The 8,977-nt window shown below is 42.0% G+C and overlaps 1 long non-coding RNA gene across 1 annotated transcript; it reads left to right on the top strand.

Moving 5' to 3' along the window:
- The first annotated feature begins 6,235 nt into the window (after positions 1-6,235).
- Positions 6,236-8,966, top strand: LOC130372654 (uncharacterized). Its single transcript, XR_008893390.1, has 3 exons — positions 6,236-6,656; positions 7,964-8,724; positions 8,820-8,966. It is a non-coding gene; the product is annotated as an uncharacterized LOC130372654 (long non-coding RNA).
- Positions 8,967-8,977: the final 11 nt, after the last annotated feature.

Genomic DNA, 8,977 nt, shown 5'->3' with positions numbered 1-8,977 from the left:
TGAACATGCACTGAAAAATGACAACATAGAAGCGGTATTCAATACCCTCAGCTAGCAACACTCTTGTCACCATCAAACACACAAAAAAAATACTATTTGAATACCACACAAACAAACCAATGGCTGACTTATTTTTCCGCTGTCAGCCAATGTCTCTGAAAGTCTCACAAGAACAATTGTTTTGACTTGCCCTGATACTGAAAATGCTTCGTTTGGAGATGTGTGTCTGATCTTTTCATTTCTATGTTCTCATTAACGAGCAGCTCGCTGCATAAGACACACTGAGATCCCTCCTCTTCATTACAGTGAAGTCAATGTTAATACTGTCTTCCTTGTATTTTCATTTTCAACGTCATGCGCTTGATCGAGACTCACTGAAGACTCACTCAAAGTAACCACAGCCAGTCTTTTCAGCACCAGTATCAGAAAGAAAAATGAGAGATAAGAGAAAAAGCTTTGCTGTATCTTAATTAGGAAAATGAACCCACAGAAGAAATTATTTTTTTAAGCTAATATGACATGTGAAATTCAGAATTAGTTTATTTTCCCTGAATATTGAATGAGTAACATGTTAACTTCAGGAGGATTAATGACTGAATTCTGCAGTATATTATTATTTTGTCAAGCGCTTGACAAATTTGGCAAGAATTTGACAGGCATTATTATTTTATAAAGCAATGCTATTTCGACATTTCATGTGCTATATTTTGTATAGTGAACACATCGAGTAGAGGACTCAAGACAATGGATTTATGGCATACTGGGTTGTAAGATAATGATAGTGAATGTATTCATTCCCATATACCTCATTCTCGGTCACACGTGACCAGTGCAGAGTCTGACAAATCTTGCTTCCTAATCTGAAGGTGCCTAGCTCCTCGATGGTCATGTTTTTCCAAAAAGGATTTATTTTTCACCACTTTGGACAATAACCTGCAGCCGTAATCTCGCCAGCTCATCCAAGTTGTTAATCTAAAGGTTACCATTTTTTTATCAAACAAGGCGAGAATAGAAGGCATTGAGGACAGGCCTTATCAGGTCAACTTTCAATTAAAAGAATCACTACCTTGCAGGGGCGTGTCCAAAAGTCTATTGGCCTCCCGACTGCGACCATAACTCAATCTGGCAGTTGTTAAAACGTAATTTGTTCAAATCCTAACAGTAAACAGTTCTCTTTATGGTGCGTTCACACCAAACGCGAAGGGGCGACACGATCCCATACAATGTGAACGTAGAGACGCGAACCGGGCGAATTATTCGCATAGAGAAAACCGACGACAAGTTTGGATTTGTCGCGCGACACGATCGCCCTGCAAGGGCGAGCGCGTTCAAGAGGATTTGCAGCGCGACAAATTCGCTCTAGCTCAAATATTTCACGACATGCCGCGACATTCGGGTGATGACAGCCAATCAGCGTTCAACAGCGTGACCACTGAGTGCCATGTGTAACGTAACAGCCAATCAGCATTCAACCGGCCAACCGTTCCCTGCAGTTCAGTCTGGGGTGAAGCGCAGCAAATTCGCCTGACAAAACTTGCACAGCGACAGTTTATGATTTGTCGCACGACAAAAATTGGGCGACAACACAAACGGGCGACAAATGGTGTTTGGTGTGAACGCACCTTTACACTGCCAAATGCAGCCTTTTTCTGTCCTAGTTAATGGACTGATTATCAGATTCAATATTTGTCCCTGTTCTACAAAGTGACAGTGTTGTTGGCCCCTTGCCCTCTGTGCCACTCCTGGGCTCATCATTCAGCTCAGTCTGGACACGCTGTGGTTGACGTTTGGCCTTCAGTGGCAAAAAACAGATATGCAAATGTATCAGGGTTAAGCCAAAGTTTTCTAACTTAAACATGAACTGGTTCCTCTTCACCACAGAACATATCACCTTTGATTAGAACAGGGGTCTCAAACTCAACTTACCTGGGGACTGCTGGAAGTAGACTCTGGGTCAGGCTGGGATGCATGGCCCAACCTGACCTGGTTTTCTAAACTCTTCCCAGTTTTCAAATGGAAACTGGGACATTTTCGCATCCCAACAGGCTTTTGTCGGGACTCGGGACACGAAAACTCAAAATCAGGAGTGTCCTGGCAAAACCGGGACGTCTGGTCACCGTACCATAAGTGATAAAAAATACGTGGGAAGCGCTGCACACACAACGACTCAGCAGAAATGTCAGTTTGAAAACAACGAGCAGGGCCGCACTAACACTAAACTTTGATGTGAAGTAGGGGGCCACAAAATATTCCCCCGCGGGCCTCAAAAGGTTTTAATGTAGAGAAAAAGAGCTGAAGGAACCTCAACAACATTCAACACAGGGGTGTTTCCTTTCTGGGTCTAAATGTGGTCAATGGAAGCCCGGGAAATTCAGAGTTCTTGCGAGAGCACAATTTGAATAGCGAGTCAGCTTTCTAGACGTGGCTCTGGATTTCCAGGCTAGTCGATGGAGGAAATAAGCGGGTAAATCCCTTTTTCAAACAAATGTTAGGTTCTGAAAGTTGTAATGTTTTATCACAGTAAACTTAGAGAAGGAGATGGGAGGAGTCTCTCATAAATTAACATACCCGTGTAACTCCACGAGTGAAATCCTACAGTTCCTAGAGCTGTACTAAAGTACGCGTTCACACGGCGTACACACACAGTCCCAGAGCCTGGCAGTTTACACGGAGCAGAGGCAGTCCGCTGTGAGGTCACGCAGCTGTGGAGCTGCCTTCGAGGATTTGGGAGCAAAACGCCTGAATACATATTTGCCAGCTGAGATCTGTGTGTTTTGAAGACTTATCACAAATAAGACGACAATGTTGGGCGGCAGGTGTGCTGCTCGGAGTGTGCGTGTGAAGTCGGTGGGGCAGGTGGTTCCTGAAATGCAGTGAACTAGCGACCTTTTGTTATTGGGGAATTGAAATCTTGTTTGTGTGTGTGTGTGTGTGTGTGTGTGTGTGTGTGTGTGTGTGTGTGTGTGTGTGTGTGTGTGTGTGTGTGTGTGTGTGTGTGTGTGTGTGTGTGGGGGTTTGTTGATGGGAGTGGGTATTTGTGTGTGTGTGTGTGTGTGTGTGTGTCTATGCGTATGGGTTTGTTGATGGGGGTGGGTATGTGTGTGGGTATGTGTGTGTGTGTGTGTGGGTGTGTGGGTTTGTTGATGGGAGTGGGTATTTGTGTGTGTGTGTGTGTGTGTGTGTGTGTGTGTGTGTGTGTGTGTGTGTGTGTGTGTCTATGCGTATGGGTTTGTTGATGGGAGTGGGTATTTGTGTGTGTGTGTGTGGTGTGGTGTGTCTATGCGTATGGGTTTGTTGATTGGGGTGGGTATGTGTGTGGGTATGTGTGTGTGTGTGTGGGTGCTGTGGGTTTGTGATGGGAGTGGGTATTTGTGTGTGTGTGTGTGTGTGTGTGTGTGTGTGTGTGTGTGTGTCTATGCGTATGGATTTGTTGATGGGGGTGTGTGTGTGCATGTGTGGGTTTGTTGATGGGAGTGGGTATTTGTGTGTGTGTGTGTGTGTGTGGGTGTGCGTGTGTGGGTTTGTTGATGGGAGTGGGTATTTGTGTGTGTGTGTGTGTGTGTGTGTGTCTATGCGTATGGGTTTGTTGATGGGGGTGTGTGTGTGTGTGTGTGTGCGTGTGTGGGTTTGTTGATGGGAGTGGGTATTTGTGTGTGTGTGTGTGTGTGTGTGTGTGTGTGTGTGTGTGTGTGTGTGTGTCTATGCGTATGGGTTTGTTGATGGGGGTGTGTGTGTGCGTGCGTGGTGCGTGCGTGCGTGCGTGCGTGCGTGCGTGCGTGCGTGCGTGCGTGTGTGTGCGCAGTTCTCAATGCCCCACACACTCAATCAAATGTCACCACTAATTGTCTTTTTCAACTTCTTTCGCTGTGACATTTAAAAATCTTTGGTGTGGCAGTTTGTCTGGCCAGAGGGTAGCCTTCTGAAACACTGGAACAGGCCACATTATTGTTTGCCGTTTCAACCGCTAATTTGGTAGCAAGGGACAAGATTAGATTGGGTTCGTATTTTTCTTTCAATGTATCCCAAAAACAACAGAGTTTGACAGTCTGAACATTTCCAGGCATCAACTCCACTTTGTGTCGTTAGATTAAGCTCTAGTCAAGTTATGTTACGTCGGGGGACAACTCGGCAAGACTGGAAACTAAATGGAATGCAGAGAATGAGTTATATTTTATACACTGTACACAGCTTACTCTCTGTACACCAAACATTGCGGGGATTTAAAAAAAATAACGTGGAAAATATCAAAGATTTGCTCCTTTCGTTTGTCATGTTAGTTTTCTCTCGAATGTCGTCATTGTGAGTTGTTACGTCAACCAAAATGCAAATTTGGTTGAATACCGCTACGCATGAATTTTTGTTTGAATCCATATCGTGAAATCCTCTGTCCCTCTCTCTCTCTGGGGTGTTGCCTCACAATGTGTGCCAACATTAAGAAACATAACTTTTCCCATATTACTTTCTTTATACACAGTCCCTTCTTGCGCAACAGTTTAAATCCATCACACGTACCTCATTCTCCCATTTGTGATGCACACCAGGTTGGCTGCCAGTCAACATGAATGCATCAGATGCATTCATACATGCACACGTTCATAGATCATTGTCGATTATCTGAGCTAGAGATGCACTGCACAATAAAGACAGATTTATCAGACGCAAAACAATGTTGTGATAATTTGAGACGGATAGAAAGACTTTGTTTTTTGAAAGGGAAAACAACCAGATAGAGATAGAGCCTTTGATTGTGAGCAAGGGGGAGATTTTGAGAGGGTGGGCAGATTACGCTATTGGACGACAGCCATTTTAATTTGTCAGTTGGCTTATCTCTGATGGAACTGAAGGGTGGCACCTGGGAGACTGCTCTCTGTGGCAATTAGAGCAAAGCACACACACACACACACACCGATACGTGCACAAACACACACAAGAACGCACTTACATCCACATGTCAACTCATTGTGAATAACATGTGCAGGTTAGGAGAGAGAGAGAGAGAGAGAGAGAGAGAGGCAGAGAGGCAGAGAGAATGATGTTTGTGTGCCGTTGGTGACATGGATGGAAATATAACATAAGATACATTTACAATAAGAATGTTTTATGGGTATACGCATTGTGTGTGTGTGTGTGTGTGTTTGTAAAATACCTTTAACGGCGTTTGAAGAAGATCGTATCATTCTAACATAGGGATGGTTTGCAGCTAATTCCATATCCGAGGCACAAGAAAAGAGAAAGCAGCTTTAGCAAGCTCTTAATTCACCCTGGGGAGCACTAAGAAAACAACCATATTAGTATATCTAGTGTGGTAGTTGCTGGTATGATAGGATAAGAGGCCTGAGATGTGAGTAGGTTGTTTTCCTAACAATGCCTTGACAATGAATAGCAACAGGTGTATTTTCCTCCTCTGGTATAGAAGGGGCATCCTGGGGGTTCATGTAAAATACAATGGTGAGGGCGTGAGCCTGCACTTATGTAAAGCGTAACGCAGAATGATATCCAGAATCCATTTTTCTTTAGTACTGATGAAGTCGCATCCAAGTAAATCACATCAGCATTAACTAATACATTTAGAAAATAGCTTGCCACTGTTTTATTTCTTTCTTTCAATGATACGATTTAATAACATATATTTTATTTATTTTTGATGTTTCTGTCTATATGATCGGAAACATTTGGATTTTTCCTCCAAATGAAATGGAATTTTTAGGTTAAGACAGTTAAATGTTTAAAGGAGAAAGCTGAGTGAATACAAGGTCCAGTCAGAGAAAATAGAACAGATACGGAGTAGATCAGACGTCTTTGGTAACATTGATGTTGGAGGCACCATGCAGAGAGACAAAGAGAATAACAAGAAAGTGTGTTGATGATGTTTAAATCTCACAACTGTGTGTGTTTGTGCTTCCTCAAAAGTGCAAACCACAAAGCAAAAAAAGAGAAAACAAATGTTTTGTTTAATTATGATGGTCAGCCAAACCAAACACAATTTTTAACCATAATAAATTGAAAGGAACATGGATGGTCAATTTGTTTCTACCTGTGTTGTCAAGGCACATTCATAATACCTTATTTGTTTAGGCCTTTCCGTGGCACTTGATCTAGTTGATAATATTTTGCAAATGTGTCAAGCTATTTTCATATATTTACATGTTCTAATACACGTTTTCATTAGCATGGAAGCATGTATATATTATGAGCATTTCTGCTGCAGAGAACACAAACCTTTTGGGATCAGGTAAGTAAACATACCTAATATATATCTATTTTTTTCCTATTCACCTATTTATATTTGAATTACGGCAGCAGCATTCTCGCTCAATACTGGGCCATTCTCAAAAATTGCTGTCATAATTAGTCCCTTGTACAAAATAACCCGAAAACATGCTCCATTTTGAAAAGTCCTGAAGTTTTCCTTTTTAATTTTTTTTTTCTTTATAACATGTTGAAAGTTATAAATGATAATGCATGTGTCCGGATTATACTCAACTGAGTTTTGGGGACGAATCAATTGTTCTGCTGATTGCTGTAGATACTATGTACCAACAAAGAAGGTTTCTTCTATTTCTCTTCTCTATTACAGCAATTTTCTACCAAAACATTGAATCTTCCTGGGAACATGGGCCCCTCTTCTTTGTTTTGGCTTCTGCTGTGGAGTCCAAGTAAGTCCAATGATTGGGATGTCGAGATTTAGATTCATTTTTTAATATGGATGAAATTCCAAAGAGGAACCATTGCCAATGTTTATTTAGTTAAAGTTAATTTAATATTATAAATTGTTGCTTTGAAAGTGAAAGTTATTCAAGGATTATTAAAACGTTATCCCATTAACTCATCAAGCTAACCGATATATTTGCGATAGTCCATGACCTCTGGCGGGACAGAGTCAACGTGGACTTGCTGTCTATCACTATTGCCGGTGGAGATCGACCTAACGTGACACGGAGAGTTACTGTATTAAAGTCATATTCATGTTGCGTTTAGTTTCGTCGGTTCATTTAAGTCTAACAAAATGGCGGTTGGTTGGAGCTCTGTCCGGCCACTGGATGATTTTGATGTCTGCGTCCGAGAGAGGGTTAAGCTTCTAGGACACTTGAGATGAGCCACGGTGTGTGTATACGTGTGGAGCTCCGTCTGGTCAGCGGTCAATTCTGATCTCCGTGTCCGGGAGAGGGACGCAGTTCTTTCCACTAATGCACACATATGTAAAGTCGGTTTAAACTGTCTTATATACAGTCCATGTAAAGTCATTGTTAACCTGTAGTATAGTCTATGTTAAGTCAGTTCAACCAGTGTTACGAACCGTCTATGTTAAGTCAGTTTAACCAGTATAATAAAAAGTCTGTGTTAAGTCAAATTAACCAGTATTATAAAAAGTCTATTTTAAGTCAGTTTAATCAGTATTATGAACAGTCTATGTTAAGTCAGTTCAACCAGTATTATATTCAGTTTATGTGGGTTACACCCACACTAGAGACCACTGGCTACACAGTTATTTACCTGCTTTTTTACTGTTGTAGAGATTCTCCAGAACAGTGCCCATTACGAACGTGAGACATCTCAGACTAAATTGCAATTTAGTAAGGCTATTGTTTAGTGAAGGGTCCTCAGTTCCCTGGGTCACATCGCTGTAAATCAGAGGGTGAATATCTGTTCAATCACCAATATCTTTCCAAGTTCAAAAAACAAACAAAGGAAACGTCGCCAACGTATGTATTTTGTAATTGTTTTGGTCGAGCGACGCCTAGCTGCAGAAATTACATATAATACCTTCGAGGGCTTTATCAATTTTTAATAATCCTTGACATGAATTATTGTTGCTGGTTCTGCTCTCCTGTTGGGGGTTTGTTTGCTGTGAACGGGCAGAGAGTTTCCTCAAACAGAACCATTCCACCGAGTACATTGTGTTGCCCTGGCTGCTATTCAAATGTTCTGCCTGAATTTAATCTTTGTTTTTTCTTTTCTGCAGTTTTCCACTTAACATTATCAACTGAACTGAGAAAGTTTGTGCCACTGGCAAATGAAACGTTCTGGATTGGAGTACAAATGTGTGTGGAGAGAGGTGGTCATCTCGTGACTTTACATAATCGCTATGATCTCCAATTGATTAAGAAATTATTAAATAAGGCAGGAGCGTCAGCCTATCTTGGTCTTCATGAAAAGGAACATGCAAATCGAAGCGAATGGTCAAATGGAGACGAAATGACGAAGTGGACAACGGAAGCTAACATAACCTATGAACAGAAATGTGTGGCGATTCAAAACAATGAATGGAGAGAGCAGCCATGCAATGAAGCAATGTATTTCATGTGCTACAATGCATGTAAGTAATATTATTTGTGTTGCTATGCTTTCTAGAGAATAAATTAGTTTATACAATTTATCATAATCATATATGTGTGTGTTTGGGGGGGGGGGTTGTAGCTGAATACCTCATTGAACAGAAGAAAGATTGGTGTGAAGCCCGCCTGTACTGCAGGAAGCATTTCACTGACCTGGTCAGCATCAACAACAACACCCAGAACGAGAAGGCCCTCAGAAGAGGAGCCAACAGGGCCTTCTGGATCGGACTGAAGCATGATAACTACGAGTGGGAAGACGGACAGTGCTCCACATTCAGGGAGGGAATTACCATCAGCCAAGTAGGCTGCAAGGAATGTGCTCATCAGCTTGGAGATAACATTGTTTTAGACAATTGCATTAATGGCAAAGGGATTATTTGCATGCAAGGTGAGTTGCAACATTTTAAATCATGTGGTAATCTGACATGTTAAATCGTTGCAAGAGGAAACATTCCTTCTTACCGTTTATGTTTCCCACCTAAGGAGATACCAGAATCACCGTCCCCACTGACCCCCTAACCTGGGAAGAGGCCTACGACTACTGCAAGGAGAACCACGACGGACTTCTGTTCATCAGGGATCAAGATGAGCAATGCGAAGTCGAAAAATGGCTCAGCGCGACTGGGGTTCCTGGACCGGTC

The sequence above is a fragment of the Gadus chalcogrammus genome, chromosome 19 (assembly GCF_026213295.1).
Source record: "Gadus chalcogrammus isolate NIFS_2021 chromosome 19, NIFS_Gcha_1.0, whole genome shotgun sequence".
NCBI classification, from domain to species: Eukaryota; Metazoa; Chordata; class Actinopteri; order Gadiformes; family Gadidae; genus Gadus; species Gadus chalcogrammus.
The sequence above is the reverse complement of the archived record's forward strand: the minus strand, read 5'-3'. Positions and strand labels throughout refer to the sequence as shown.